The sequence below is a fragment of the Podarcis vaucheri genome (genome assembly GCF_965113315.1).
Source record: "Podarcis vaucheri genome assembly, chromosome: 13".
In the NCBI taxonomy this organism is placed as follows: Eukaryota; Metazoa; Chordata; class Lepidosauria; order Squamata; family Lacertidae; genus Podarcis; species Podarcis vaucheri.
Genome location: NC_138751.1, coordinates 21,510,343 through 21,526,521, shown reverse-complemented (window position 1 = coordinate 21,526,521; position 16,179 = coordinate 21,510,343). Strand labels below are relative to the sequence as shown.

Genomic DNA, 16,179 nt, shown 5'->3' with positions numbered 1-16,179 from the left:
TGGGAACTTATTTGCCAACTCCCTGGGGCCCTGGGTGCCCCAGCACCCACAAATTCCCCTTGAAGAGGCAGGGCACCCACAAATTGTGGTGCATGTGGGCATTGGGATAGTGCGCTGTTCCCCAAAGCAGCATTGAGCTCCTGGACATAATTTAATGCTGTTTCAAGGACAGATGATTTCATAAAATTGTGGAAATGACGAGTTAGAAAGGACCCCGAGAACACACTGCATTACAAGAATCTTTTGCCCAACGTCAGGCACTGGTGCTGTCAATTATTTTCTCCTACATCTGAATTACTACAAATTGGGGATTTATTTATTTTTTAAACACTTTATTGAAATCTATTTTTCCATACAGAATTCAGAACACAAAAAACAAGAAATATAACTTGATACAGGTGAAGCTACAGTATAGCCATACAGATAATGCAGCGTATAAGGCGAAAAACTAAAGGAGAAAAGAAATCATATTACACAGAAACTGGGACAGGGAGGGAAATGATGGGGAAAGAGGAGAGGCAGACTGGGGGATGTGTTGGTTAAACAGCACCAGGCAGGATTGAACCCTCTTGCTCTTGATGCTCCAGTCAGAGCGGGGAGGCAAGGAGATTTAGCTTTTTGTTCCCCAACCTCCCTCCTGACATGAAGGGTTTATTAACCTTAATTAAACATTAACCGAACCCTCAAGCTAGGCACTCTTTCGTATGTCACAACACAACTGGTCATCAGTATGAAGATCAGGCTGGATCAGGTGTTCTTTGGGCTCGTTTCGGGCCCTGAGTTGGGAGAGGCACAGCCCTGAAACTAACAAATTATAATATCCATCTTAAAAGCCTCAATATCCCTTGGTTTCTTAGAATACCCAAAGAGTGCAGAGCTCTACTATATGTATATAATTTCAGAATGGAAGGTTGATTTCAAATGATTTAAATCACCTTGACTTTAAAATGAAGCCTCCTGCAATTATCATACTTGAAATAGATTTTCTAGGAAATACATAATGAAATGGAACAATATTGCATTGCCTAGAACAACCCTGTGCCAAAATGTCATTCTGTGGACTGTTAGATACCAAAGACTTCATCTGGCTTTTCCCTCCTGACTTTCGACATCTTCTTCAGGAGGATTTTGTCATTCAGCTCAGCTTGCGCTTACGGGGCTGCTAAGAGAGAAAGAGAGAGAACGCAATGATCAGGTTCCTCCAAACTGCAATCTGCAGTCCCGTGCCCCAGCACTGCAGCCTTGCCTCCACATGGACTCTGCTGCCCTTTCTGCCACCACTCCAGGCAGCCCCAACTCACCTCTGCGTCTTTGGTACATCAACGTCGCTCCAACTCCCAAGCCAAGTCCCACAACATGTCCTGCAGATCCTAGTAGCCAAGTCAACGGTGATCCAAAGTATCCTGGAGCTGGAGGAGAGTCAGTTGGAGATGCAGGTTTACGTTTTGGCCGAGGTGATTTGGTACTACATTCTGGGGATGAGGGGTGGGTAATTCCATCACCCTCTGTTAAGGTTCCAAGCGGTTGCTCGAGAGCAAGCAGGCAAATCCCTCCTTGCTCGGCTGTGAAGCCTTGCTTTTGATGCCAAAATAAACTTTACCTGTCCAGAGCGCCACTCTCCCATGGCTGGCAGAATCCGTGAGTGGGCGGTCCTTAAACCTTTCCCAGCAAAGTAGTTTCTTGGTGCCCAGTTGCGCCTCCCCTCTCGGCGTGCCTGGCACCGCCTCGCCTCCTCCGAGCCCTGAAGCTCCTCTCCACTGGAGGCGTGGTTACTCTCTTCCGCTGAGGAGGAGCTGCTTCCCACGATCTTTGGGGGCTCTCTGTAATCCATCGGCTTTTCCCCTCTCCCCCCTGAGCCGATGGCAGTTCCCTGACACCCTCACCTTCTGGCTCCCAGGGGATTGTCTCCTCCAGTGGTGCCTCCAGTGCTTCATGTTGTACCTGGCAGGTAACATTGGCTGCAAAATTGCCCTGCTTTGGGAAGAAGACGCTTCCGGTTGAGAACGTCCCATTAGGATTCTGTACAAGTTCCGACTCATATATTCTCCCTTGTATCGGCTCCCCATTTAGCAGCCACTGCACTGTAACGTTTTGTGGGTAAAACCCACACACTAGGCACTCCGCTACCAAGAACCTCTTCCCTGATGGCCTGGTGAGCATATGAAGTTCTGGGCGAGCTGCAAGGAGAGGAAAGAGATGTTGAGGTCCTGCAAGTCTGGTGATGGCCAATAGAGGGAGACACTGCAGATTATAAAGGCAACCCACCTAACAGTCTCTGAACAGTCCACAGTTGTGTGAATGCCTTACACAAGAAGAAGAAGAAGAAGAGTTTGGATTTGATATCCCGCCTTTCACTCCCCTTCAGGAGTCTCAAAGCGGCTAACAATCTCCTTTCCCTTCCTCCCCCACAACAAACACTCTGTGAGGTGAGTGGGGCTGAGAGACTTCACAGAAGTGTGACTGGCCCAAGGTCACCCAGCAGCTGCATGTGGAGGAGCGGAGACGCGAACCCGGTTACCCAGATTACATGACTACCGCTCTTAACCACTACACCACAAGAGCAGCTCAGTCCCCGAGCATCTGCCTTGCATGCAGAAGGTCTCAGGTTCAATCTCTGGTGTCTGCAGGCAGGGCTGAGAAAAGCTGCCTCCTGAAAGCCAGACAGCTGCTGCCAGGCAGCATGGACAATACTGCGCTAGATGGACACCGGTCCAAGTCCAACTATATCCTGAGACCAACAAAAGTCACTATTGAATAGCTGCAGTTTGCCTTAAGAAGTCTGATATTCTCCTCCCATGCCATCATTTCCCCCAAGTCAAATTAAGAGTTGCACTCCTGACATCATCATCATCACCATCATCATCATCATTTATACCCCTCCAATGTAGTCCAATGTCCTTTGACTACAACTCCCATCATTCTGACCATTGGCTTTCCTGGCTAGGTCTGACGGGAGCTGGAGCCCATCCACATCTGGAGGGTCACAGGCTTCCCATCTCCAAACATGGGGAACATAAAGCCTTTTTGCTAATTATAGCACCATGTTAAGTAGTGTGTGAAGCCACCATTTTAATGTGATTTCCAGCTGATTTGCAGGAAAGCAGTGCCTTAGCAATCGTGAGGGGCCCTAGTATGGAAGCAAATTCGACTGGGTGGGCCTTCACCCACCTCAGCAGATAAGTTCTTGCAGGATTCTTTATCATGGAGCAGACACTACTGTTTAGAGCAAAGGGATACAGAGTTTTGAGGAGGAAAATAAGCAGAGGCAGAACAGGGTAGAGAGTGCGAGTCAGAACTGGGTCTCACTAAGACAGGGAACTGTGCTTAGCATAGGCATTTTGTGGGATGTAAACACAGGAGCAGTCAATGACAACATTCCTAGAGTGTACATGTTAGAACATGGAGAGGGATGTCTGTCCAGCAAACAGGTAAACTTCCTGGGGACGGACTTCCTCTGCATGTGACCAGAGGTGGGTGTGGCCTCACCTGTGCAGGTAATGAGAAAAGCACAGGGCAGGCAGCCATCTCTCTCTGCCATCACCTTTCGAAGAAGCAGGATGCCCTCTTGGCTCTCAGCCAAGAGAGGAGAGGCCTATCTTCCTATAAGATAGATTCTAAGTGTATTTTACCTTTTTAAGCCTGTCTGCCATCTGGGATCATATTGTGAACAGATCGTGAGTAAACTCTTTTATAAAGACTGTGTTGTGTCTTGTATTTTAAGAGGGAACAAAGGGGAAATTACCAGAGTAATTATTATAGAGGTTCTAGCGAACCTGTGCACACGTTACCGTTGCGAACTTAAAGGGGAATGTTTATAAACTCTGCTGATATTTTGGGAACTTGTTAGCACAAGTTGGATAAGGATATCCTCTCCTGCACCCCAGAACATTCCCACACATTTCAGGACTCAAGGTTGCACAGGAAAGGCTCCCACTTACCTACCACTTTCAGCTCAAAATCTTGACTGATTGGGTCTTTTCTCGCTTGGTGATGGATGTGGCATGAGAAGGTAACGCCAGCATCAGAGATTTGTGGTGTGAACTCCAGGACACTCTCTGCATAGAAGAGACCATCGGGCCCTTCCTGGACAGGGGGCAAGTCAACTTTCAGAGTCTCACTGCCTCGCAGCCACTTTACAGAGACATTGCCAGGGTAAAAGTCAGATGCCGCGCACAAGAAGTTGCTTGGTTCACCAAGCTCTACGTCTGTGAGGCCGAGTGTTAGGCGTGGGAGAGCTGGAGGCAGAAAGGAGAGTTAGGGGAGCATCTCCATTGGCAGCTTAACTGTGTTTTGTTAAAGGGTACTGGGAACTGTAGCTCTGTGAGCACCAAGCTACAGTTCCCAGGACTCTTCAGACAAAGCAATATCCGTTAAATGTGCTTTAAATGTATGGCACATCAGTGCACTATGCCAGTCGTTTGGGATTCCGTTTTCATTCAGTGGAGTCCCCCAGAAATTCTTCCTGAATCTTCTTTCTCAGTTCAGCTCATCTGTTATTGAATTCCCATGTGGGAATAAACACCTCACCCATTCCAGTTCTGCTTAAAGTATTTATTGAAGAATTAACATGGCAACTTATACAACTGCTGCCCTGAGGAAAATAAAGAAAAACTAAGTACAGTGAATCATTCCTTCTCTGTGCTCCTCAGGCATCTGGGCAGAGCGACAGACAGCCGGCTCTCATTCATAGCCTGTCTAATAGAGAAGTCTGTTGCCAAGGTAACCTGTTGCTGGGGAAAACCTGTTGGTGGGGAAAAACATGTTGCCAAGGGCAAAACTAAGCAATTTCAAGTCTATTTTTATCATGGTGCTTGGTTTGGCCAGCTGCACCTTTGTGGGGCCAAGTGTCTGTTAAATGTGCTTTAAATGTATGGCCTAGATGTATCTGGCAATGCTGAAGGGAACTAGTGTGGAAGCAAACTCAACTGGGTGGGGCTTCATCCACTTCAGCAAAGAAATTCTTGACAGTTTCTATATCATGGAGGAGACACAACCTGGTTTGAGCAAAAAGCTATAGAGTTTTGAGGAGAAAAATACACAGAGGCAGAACAGGCTAGAGAGCCAGAACTGGGTCTCACTAAGAAGGGGAAGTGGTTCCTAATGCCTTTTTTCTAGAAAATGTGATGCCAGAACTCATGAACAGCTCCCTTGTTCTCTTAACAATGGCCATGGCGCCCACCTGAGAGGTGCTGGAACTGAGTTCCAGATAAAAAAAAAGCCCCGGGAGTTAGCATGGGCGGGGGGGGGGGCAGGATTCCAGGGTCGCACAGGAAAGGCTCCCACTTACCTACCACCTTCAGCTCAATATCCTGACTGATTGGGTCTTTCGCTGCTCGGTGTTGGATGTGGCATGAGAAGGTAACACCATCATCGGAGATTTGTGGTATGAAGTTCAGGACACTCTCTGCATAGAAGTGGTAATTGGCCTCAAGCTTGGCAGGGGGCGAGTCAACTTTCAGAGTCTCACTGCCTCGCAGCCACTTCACAGAGACACGGCCAGGGTAAAAGTCGGATGCTGCACACGTCAAATTGATTGGTTTTCCCAGCGGCACTTCTGTGGGGCCGAGTGTTAGGCGTGGGGGAGCTGGAGGGAGAGAGGAGAGTTAGGAGAGCATCTCCTTGGGCAGCTTAAAGGGTGCTGGGAACTGTAGCTCCGTGAGCAGCAAGCTGCAGTTCCCAGGATTCTTCACCGGAAGCCACACGAGTTAAGTGTGCTTTAAATGTATGGCATGGATGTGACTTCCCTCTTCCCTTCCACAGTAAAAGGAAACTCTCAGTACAAGGAAGCTGGAGCAGAAGTAATGGTGGAAAACATGCACTGGGAATTTGCAGTTCAAATCTCACCTTGCCCATGAGCTCATTAGGTGGCCTTTACGTTACTCACTATCCTCTTAGCCCCAAGTCCTGCCTGGCCTGCTCCCAAATGCAGTAGATCCTGTATCTCCACTATGCCATCCCTCAAGGTCTGGGAAACTGTCCCGCTTGGACTACTGCAATGCGCTCAACGTGGGGCTACCTTTGAAGGTGACCTGGAAACCACAACTAATCCAGAATGCAGCAGCTACATTGGTGACGGAGTGGCGACCAAGACCGTATAACACCAGTCCTGAAAGACCTACATTGGCTCCCAGTACGTTTCTGAGCACAATTCAAAGTGTTGGTGCTGACCTTTAAAGCCCTAAATGGCCTCGGTCCAGTATACCTGAAGGAGCGTCTCCACCCCCATTGTTCAGTTTGGACTCCGAGGTCTAGCGCTGAGGGCCTTCTGGCGGTTCCCTCCCTGCGAGAAGTGAGGTTACAGGGAACAAGACAGAGGGCCTTCTTGGTAGTGGCGCCCTGTGGAGGAGCCTCCCATCAGATGTCAAGGAAATAGGCAACTATCTGACGTTTAGAAGACATCTGAAGGCAGCCCTATTTAAGGAAATTTTTAATGTTTGATCACTTTATCATTATCATTATCATTATTCTGTTGAAAGCTGCCCAGAGTGGCTGGGAAAACCCACCTAGATGGGCAAGGTATAAATGATGATGGTGGTGGTGGTGGTGGCGATCATCATCATCATCATCAAAATAGGGCTCTGTCAGGCGTGTTTGGCCCGGAGTTAACATGAAGCGCTTCATAGGATGTGCTTTAAAATGGTATTTTACATCAAGGACTTTAATGTGAAATATGTTTAGTGCTTTAAAAAATGTTTTCCGCCCGCCGCCTTGCATCCCTTACCTTCTAATTTCAATGCCACTTTCCCTTCAGCAATATCAGAAGTATGGCTAACAGAACACGTATACTCCCCGGCATCCTCGCCTCTTACATCTATGAGACAGAGGCTGGCATTGCCCTCTTCCAGCGAATGCAAATTAAGCACTGCTCCCCTCGGCCTAAAGGTTGAAATGCTGCCATGCCACATTATAATGGTTCTTCCTCTCAGCGACCATTTCACATTCAGGGCAGAAACCTCTATGGGCCTGGGAGGGTCAAAGGAGAAGTGGCAAGGCAGGAATGCATCAGTGTGTGGCCCTGCCTGGACTGGGGATGAAGGGACTTGGATTATCACGGCTGCCCCTGAAAAGGAAAAAGAGATACAGTTAGACTGTAATTAGACTGGACCTCCATCAAAGGCTAAAGCCATCATAAACCACTCTTAACTTTTAAGATTCCTGCAGACCGTAGTTATGCAAAAATGGGATTCCTGAAGTCCTTTGGTTAAAAAACAAAACAAAACCAGGCTGGTTAGAAGAGTTTGAGGACTACTTTAAATCTGAATGCGGGATGCACCTTTGACTTCTCAAAAAAGTAACCATCCACTGTGGGCGCTAGAGGAGGGGGAGTACCTCTGGGGTGGGACACGTCAAGCTCTTTCTGGGGTGGCTTGTCCAACTTTGGTCCTCAGTCTTCACTCAGCTCTCACCTGTGGCTATTATTATTATTATTATTATTATACCGCCCTATACCCAGAGGTCCCAGGGCAATTCGCATAAAAAGAGCCAAGAAGCTGTCAGCAGGCGATAGTAGCCACAACCTGGGAAAGGCTTCGACTGGCCAGCTAAATGAGGTGAGGGTAGCTGATGGGTCTCAAACCCTCAGTGGGTTAAGAGATCTCCCCAGCGTGTGAAGAAAAGTTCCAGCTATAGAGGGAAGTGAGGGGCAGGTGGGGCTCGACAATCTGGGAAGGTGGCCCATCTAGGAGAAGGAAAAAACTCCCTTGTGGGACATCTTCAGCAAAGGTTAAGGAGCAAACCCTACACAAATCTGGAGTGGAGTCCCTTAGACAGTTGGATGGTGCCTTGTACACCTCCTTCCAGCAACTCCTGAGCCAAGCTGGTGCCAAACGTATTGCTCTGGTCTGCTTTTGACCTCAACAGTAAGGCCAAGAGGGGAGTCTTGCGCCCCTCCCCACCCTCCTGCTGAAATAAAAATAAGTTGTTTAGGAACATAGGAAGTGCCTTATACTGAATCAGACCATCAGTCCACCTAGGCCAGTACTGTCTACACTGACTGGCAGAGGCTCTCCAGGTTTCAGACAGGAAACCTCTCCTGGTCCTTCTAGGACTAGGCCGCCTGGCCGCCCGCTTCCCGGCTCCTGCTGGTCTTTGCGAAGCCGCCTCTCCCTCCTTCCCTCCCTCCTCCTCCATTGCCCTAGCCCCCAGGAGCCCCCCACCCAACTGGCAAGCGTCCTCCAGGTGAGGGGATGCGACTTACATGCACCCTGCAAGGAGAGCAGCAAACACGAGAAGCTGGCCATTTTGGGGCCGCCTTGCTTACTTTGTATTCTCCAGAAAGGATGCGAGAGCAATATGCACCTGAGAGACAAACGTTCAGTTGAACTGTGACTCCCGGGTGTCAGATCAAAACATTCTGCTTTTAAGTAAGCCAGCCCAGACGGGCCTATAGAAGTTGGGCGTGTTTCTTTTCTTTTTATAAAAACCTCGGTTTTCGAACGCAATCCGTTCCGGAAGACGGTTCGAGTTCCAAAATATTCAAAAACCGAAAACTCAATACGGAAGCATCAATACAATAGGGAAACTCAAAACGGAAGCCATGTGGTATGTTTGAATTCTGAAAAGTGTTCGAAAACTGAAGCAGTTACTTCCAGCATTCGAGTTCCGAAATGTTTGTCAATGGAGAAGTTTGAAAACCAAGGTTCCACTGCAGTTTATACTGGTGATTTCAAAGTCTCCCTTGCATATTTTAAAATAATGTTCTTCCTGATGTTCTGTTAGATATTTTTGTGAGCCGCTTAGAGGTTTTCTTAAAACCGAGTGGTATATACGAATGTTGTTATATAATTTAAAATAGAATGAGTTTACACCTGCTTTAAAAAAGTGGTTGCCGAGGGGATAACGTCACTTAGTTTTTCGATGGCTGATCAAGCGCCGTGTTCTCAAAACTTTCTGCTTCCGGCTTTGAGGATTATTGAGGCCTAACAGTCACAAAATGGCAGGGCAGAGGCAGAGCAGGTCACAAACTAGAGGCAGAGTTTGCCATAAGCAGCTGGCAGTCACAGATCTCCTCTCTTTAGAATGATTTGTAGCGGCCCAAAGCTTATTTGAGAACCCATTTGGGAACTTATTTGCCAACTCCCTGGGGTCCTGAGTGCCCCAGCACCCACAAATTCCCCTTGAAGAGGCCAGGCACCCACAAATTGTGGTACATGTGGGCACTGGGATAGTGCGCTGTTCCCCAAAGAAGCATTGAGCCCCTGGGCATAATTTAATGCTGTTTCAAGGACAGATGATTTCATAGAATTGTGGAAATGAAGTTTTGGAAAGGACCCCGAGAAGACACTGCATTGCAAGAATCTTTTGCCCAACGTCAGGCACTGCTGCTGTCAATTATTTTCTCCTACATCTGAATTACTACAAATTGGGGATTTATTTATTTTTTTAAACACTTTATTGAAATCTGTTTTTCCATACAGAATTCAAAAGACAAAAAACAAGAAACATAACTTGGTCCAGGTGATGCTAAAATATAGCCATACAGATAATGCAGCGTATAAGGCGAAAAGCTAAAGGAGAAAAGATATCACATCACACACAAACTGGGACAGGGAGGGAAATGACGGGGAAAGAGGAGGGGCAGAGTGGGGGATGTGTGGGAGAAGCAGCACCAGGCAGGATTGAACCCTCTTGCTCTCGATGCTCCAGTCAGAGCGGGGAGGCAAGGAGATTATAATATCCATCTTAAAAGCCTCCTTGGTTTCTTTGAATTTCCAAAGAATGCAGAGCTCTACTATATGTATATAATTATAGAATGGAAGGTTAAATTTAAATTATTTAAATCGTCTTGACTTTGAAACGAAACCTCCTGCAATTATCATACTGGAAATGCATTTTTAAGGAAATACATAATGAAATGGAACAATATTGCATTGCCTGGAACAACCCTGTGCCAAAATTTCATTCCATGGACTGTTAAATAACAAGAACATCATCTTGATTTTCCCTCCTGACTTTCGACGTCTTCTTCAGGAGGGTTTGGTCATTCGGTTCAGCTTGCTTATACTTGGCTGCTAAGAGAGAGAGAGAACGCAATAATCAGGTTCCTCCAAACTGCAATCTGCAGTCCCGTGCCCCAGCACTGCAGCCTTGGCTCCCCACCGACTCCGCTGCTCTTTCTGCCACCACTCTCAGCAGCCCCAACTCACCTCTGCGCCTTTGGTACATCAACGTTGCTCCAATTCCCATGCCAAGTCCCACAAGGTGTCCCAGAGATCCCAGAAGCCAAGTCAACGGTGATCCAAAGTATCCTGGAGCTGGAGGAGAGTCAGTTGGAAATGCAGGTTTTAAGTTTTAGCCAATGTGATTTGGTACTACATTCTGGGGATGAGGGGTGGGTGATTCCATTTCCCTCACCTTCTGGCTCCCAGGGGATCATCTCCTCCAGTGGTGCCTCCAGTGCTTCATGATGTACCTGGCAGGTATAACTGGCTGCAAAATGGCCCTGCTGTGGGAAGAAGACGCTTCCGGTTGAGAACGTCCCATTAGGATTTTGTTCAACTTCAGACTCATACATTCCTGCTTGTATCGGCTCCCCATTTTGCAGCCACTGCACTGTAACATTTTGTGGGTAAAACCCACACACTAGGCACTCCGCTACCAAGAACGTCTTCCCTGGTGGCTTGGTGAGCATATGAAGTTCTGGGCGAGCTGCGAGGAGAAGAAAGAGATTTGAGGTCCTGGAAGTCTGGTGAAGGCCACTAGAGGGAGACATTGCAGATTATAAAGGCAACCCACCTAACAGTCTCTAAAGGCCACAGTTGTATGAAATGCATTACACCAGAGCAGCTCAGCACCAGAATATTTGCCTTGCATGCAGAAGGTCTCAGGTTCAATCTCTTCCTGCAGCCAATCAGAAGCTGCTCTTTTGTTTCCAAAAATTTTGGAAGTCGAACAGACTTCTGAAATGGATTCGGTTCAACTTCCAAGGTACGACTGTATTTTTAGTCAGACCTATGCGCTCCCTTTAAAGGGAGTAAAAATGCCATTCTAGTCCATCACAGCCTGGGGGGGAAGAGGTCAATGGAGGCACCAGACGGACCTCACTACAGGTCCTGTGAGGGAAGGACAGGGAAAGTGTGGCTCTCCAATGTCCTTTGACTAGAACTCCCATCATCCTGACCATTGGCTTCTTTGCCCAGGTCTGACGGGAGCGGGAGCCCATCCACATCTGGAGGGTCGCAGGCTCCCCATCTCTGAAAATGGGGTACATTACGCCTTTTTGCTAATTATAGCACCATGTTAAGTAGTGTGTGAAGCCACCATTTTAATGTGATTTCCAGCTGATTTGCAGGAAAGTGGTGCCTTAGCAATCATGAGGGGCCCTAGTGTGGAAGCAAATTTAACTGGGTGGGCTTTCATCCACCTCAGCAGATAGGTTCTTGCAGGATTCTTTATCATGGAGCAGACACTACTGTTTAGAGCAAAGGGATACAGTGTTTTGAGGAGGAAAATAAGCAGAAGCAGAACAGGGTAGAGAGTGTGAGTCAGAACTGGGTCTCACTAAGGGGGAACTGTGCTTAGCATGGGCATTTCAGGACTCCAGGTTGCACAGGAAAGGCTCCCACTTACCTACCACCTTCAGCTCAATATCTTGACGGATTGGGTCTTTTGCTGCTTGGTGTTGGATGAGGCACGAGAAGGTGACACCAATGTCGGAGATTTGTGGTGTGAACTCCAGGACACTTTGTGCATAGAAGAGGTAATTGGGCCCACGCTTGGCAGGGGGTGAGTCAACTTTCAGAGTCTCACTGCCTCGCAGCCACTTCACAGAGACACCGTCAGGGTAAAAGTCGGATGCTGTACATGTCAAAGTGCTTGGTTTTCCCAGCGGCACTCCTGTGGGGCCGAGTGTTAGGCGTGGGGGAGCTGGAGGGAGAGAGGAGAGTTAGGACAGCTTGGGCAGCTTAAAGGGTGCTGGGAACTGTAGTTCCGTGAGCAGGAAGCTGCAGTTCCCAGAATTCTTCACCAGAAGCCACACGAGTTAAGTGTGCTTTAAATGTATGGCATGGATATGACTTCCCTCTTCCCTTCTGCGATAAAAGGCAGCTCTCAGTACAAGAATGTTGGCGTAGAAGTCATGGTTGAAAACATGCATTAGTAATCTGCAGATCAAATCTCACCTTGCCCATGAACTCATTAGGTGGCCTTTAAATTATTCACTATCCTCTTAGCCCCAAGTCCTGCCTGGCCTGCCCCCAAATGCAGTAAGAGCTGCAGTCCTGTATCTCCACTATGCCATCCCTCAAGGTCTGGAAGACTGTCCCGCTGGGGCTACTGCAATGCGCTCTACGTGGGGCTACCTTTGAAGGTGACCTGGAAACCACAACTAATCCAGAATGCAGCAGCTACACTGGTGACTGGGAGTGGCGACCGAGACCGTATAACACCAGTCCTGAAAGACCTACATTGGCTCCAGTACATTTCTGAGCACACTTCAAAGTGTTGGTGCTGCCCTTTAAAGCCCTAAACGGCCTTGGCCCAGTGTACCTGAAGGAGTGTCTCCACCCCCATCATTTAGCCCAGACTCTGATGTCCAGCGCTGAGGGCCTTCTGGTGGTTCCCTCCCTGCAATACGTAGGGTTACAGGGAACCAGGCAGAGGGCCTTCTCAGCAGTGGCATCTGTCCTGTGGAACACCCTCCTATCAGATGTCAAGGAAACAAACAACTATCTGACTTTTAGAAGACACCTTAGGGCAACCCTGCTTAGGGAAGTTTTTAATGTTTGATATTTTATTGTGTTTTTAATATTCTGTTGGGAGCTGCCCAGAGTGGCTGGGGAAACCCACCTAGATGGGTGTGGTATAAATAAATAAATGGTGATGATATTTGTCAAAGCGTGCTTTTGTCAAGCCTCTCTTGAGAGGTCACATCTCAGTTGTGTAGCACCACCACAAAGGAGGCCCTGCTCTGTTTCCTTACAATGAACATCTCTAAATGATGGAACATGAAACTGCAGCTCTCCCCAAAGCCTCATCTCCAGAGGAGTAGGCTTGAATGCGAGCTGGTGTTCCCTGTAATACACGGCCCTAACCAATTTAGGCTATCAGGATATACATCTTGAAAAATGCTGGGAAGTATAATGGCAGCCAACACAGCTGAGACAGAACCAGTGTTATGTGCTTCATATAGGCAAATTCTTTCCAAGGGAGCACCGTGGCTATGCTCCCCAAAACTGAGACTCAAATTATAAGTATTTATTTATTTAAAAATTTCTGGCCCACACCATCAGCAGCCATATTGTCTCATGGACCAGAAATCTAATTCAGATAAAAGATAAAAATACAATATTTACACCATACAAAATAAAAACCATTAAACCACAGTTGCAGCAGTTCAAGAAACGGAACTGTACAAATTGCAATTCTGATACCCACTTATTTGGGAGTAAGCTTCAGTTAACTCAGCTGGACTTTTAGGACCACGCTATAAGCATTCAGCAAATAAGCATTTCTAAATCCAGAGAAGGCAAGGTAGTATTGCATGGAGCCTAAAATATCTCGGATGTGGGAGCTAGGCAGGCTGCCCTGGAGCATGACAGGCAAGGAGCCACCATTGAAAAGGATCTCTTGCTGGTCATCATGTGTCATGGTGAAGTTGGTTGTAGTACCCAGAGAAAGGAGAGATGATTTCCACAGGTAGGTTTATTCCAATGACAGATGTAAAAGTGGCAGGACTTGGTTTTGGCATTCTAGTTTAGCTGCCCTGTTCTGGTGCAGTGTGTGGGGTCTGTCTTACAGAAAACTGAATGTAGAGGTGTTCCTCGCTACACCTCTCTATTCCATTGCCTCCAGCATGGTTCAAATCTGGTTATCAGAGCTGGGCTGGGAGAAAAGTGCTTAAGCAACGGACCATAGGGAGCCAAGGCAAGGGTGCAGAGCGGCGTTGAGCAACCGCACATTTTATTCTCTTGTAGAAATAGACACAGCCCAGCTGCTTTGTATCACAATGAGGCAGATACATGAATAAAACTAGGGCCCTGTCAGGTCTGTTTAGCCTGGAGTTTACGTGAAGCGCTTCAAAGGATGTCCTTTAAAATGGTATTTACATCAAGGACTTTAATGTGAAATGTGTTTGGTGCTTTAAAAAAGGTTTTCCACCCGCCGCCTTGCCTCCCTTACCTTCTAATTTCAATGCCACCTTCCCTTCAGCACTGTCAGGAGTATGGAGAACAAAACACGTATACTCCCCAGCATCCTCCTCCCTTACGTCCGAGAGGTAGAGGGTGGCGTTTCCCTCTGGCAGCCGCGTCGCATCAAGCACTGCTCCCCTCGGTCTAAACACTGTGATGCTAGTATCGAACTTTGCAATGTTTTTTCCTCTCAGCGACCATCTCACAATCAGGAAATCAACGTTTATGGGCCTGGGAGGGTCTAAGGAGAAGTGGCAAGGCAGGGATACATTAGAGTGTGGCCCTGCCTGGACTGGGGATGAAGGGACTTGGATTATCACGGCTGCCCCTGAAAAGAACAAAGAAATACTGTTAGACTGTAATTAGACTGGACCTCCATCGCAGGCTAAAGCCCTCATAAGCCAGTTTTAACTTTTAAGATTCCTGCAAACTGTAGTTATGCAAAAAAGGGATTCCTGAAGCCCTTTGGTTAAAACAACAACAACAAAACCAGGCTGGTTAGAGGAGTTTGAGGACTAGTTTAAATCTGAATGCAGGATGCGACTTTGACTGCTCAAAAAAGGTAACTATCCACTGTGGGCGCTAGAGGAGGGGGAATACTTCTGGTGTGGGACACGTCAAGCTCTTTCTGGGGTGGCTTGTCCAACTTTGGTCCTTAGTCGTCACTCTGCTCTCACCTGTGGCTATTATTATTATTATTATTATTATTATTATTATTATTATTCCGGCCTGTACCCAGAGGCCTCAGGGCAATTCACATAAAAAGAGCCAAGAAGCTGTCAGCAGGCGATAGCGGCCACACCCAGGGAAAGGCTTCGACTGGACGGCTAAATGAGGTGAGGGTAGCTGATGGGTCTCAAACCCTCAGTGAGTTAAGAGGTCTCCCCTGCGTGTGAAGGCAAGCTCCAGCTATAGAGGGAAGTGAGGGGCACATGGGGCTCGACAATCTGGGAAGGTGGCCCATCTAGGAGAAGGAAAAAACTCTGACCCTAAACCTCCACTCCCTTGTGGGACATCTTCAGCAAAGGTTAAGGAGCAAACCCTACACAAATCTGGAGTGGAGTCCCTTAGGCAGTTGGATGGCGCCTTGTACGCCTCCTTCTGGCAACTCCTGAGCCAAGCTGGTACCAAACGTATTGCTCTGGTCTGCTTTGCCTTATACTGAATCAGACTATCAGTCCACCTAGGCCAGTACTGTCTACACTGACCGGCAGAGGCTCTCCAGGTTTCAGACAGGAAACCTCTCCTGGTCCTTCTAGGACTAGGCCGCCTGGCCGCCCGCTTCCCGGCTCCTGCTGGTCTTTGCGAAGCCGCCTCTCCCTCCTTCCCTCCCTCCTCCTCCATTGCCCTAGCCCCCAGGAGCCCCCCCCCCCAACTGGCAAGGGTCCTCCGGGTGAGGGGATGCGACTTACATGCACCCTGCAAGGAGAGCAGCAAACACGAGAAGCTGGCCATTTTGGGGCCGCCTTGCTTACTTTGTATTCTCCACAAAGGATGCGAGAGCAATATGCACCTGAGAGACAAACGTTCAGTTGAACTGTGACTCCCGGGTGTCAGATCAAAACATTCTGCTTTTAAGCAAGCCAGCCCAGACGGGCCTGTAGAAGTTGGGCGTGTTTCTTTTCTTTTTACAGTGGAACCTCAGTTTTCGAACGCAATCCGTTCCGGAAGACCGTTCGAGTTCCAAAATATTCAAAAACCGAAAACTCAATACGGAAGCATCAATACAAGAGGGAAACTCAAAACGGAAGCCATGTGGTATGTTTGACTTCCGAAAAGTGTTCGAAAACTGAAGCAGTTACTTCCAGCATTCGAGTTCCGAAACGTTTGTCAATGGAGAAGTTTGAAAACCAAGGTTCCACTGCAGTTTATACTGGTGATTTCAAAGTCTCCTTTGCATATTTTAAAATAATGTTCTTCATGATGTTCTGCTTGATATTTTTGTGAGCCGTTTGGAGGTTTTCTTAAAAGCGAGTGGTATATATGAATGTTGTTATATAATTTAAAATAGAATGTGTTTACACCTGCTTTTTAAAAGTGGTTGCCGAGG

General features: G+C 47.6%; 1 gene segment (V, D, J or C); it reads right to left on the bottom strand.

Moving 5' to 3' along the window:
* Positions 1-357: 357 nt before the first annotated feature.
* On the bottom strand, positions 358-15,488 carry LOC309517657 (immunoglobulin heavy constant gamma 1-like). The segment is given in 7 exons: positions 15,176-15,488; positions 14,119-14,457; positions 11,569-11,865; positions 3,939-4,235; positions 1,884-2,177; positions 1,302-1,403; positions 358-1,162 (listed from the first exon to the last, which is right to left on the bottom strand).
* Positions 15,489-16,179: the final 691 nt, after the last annotated feature.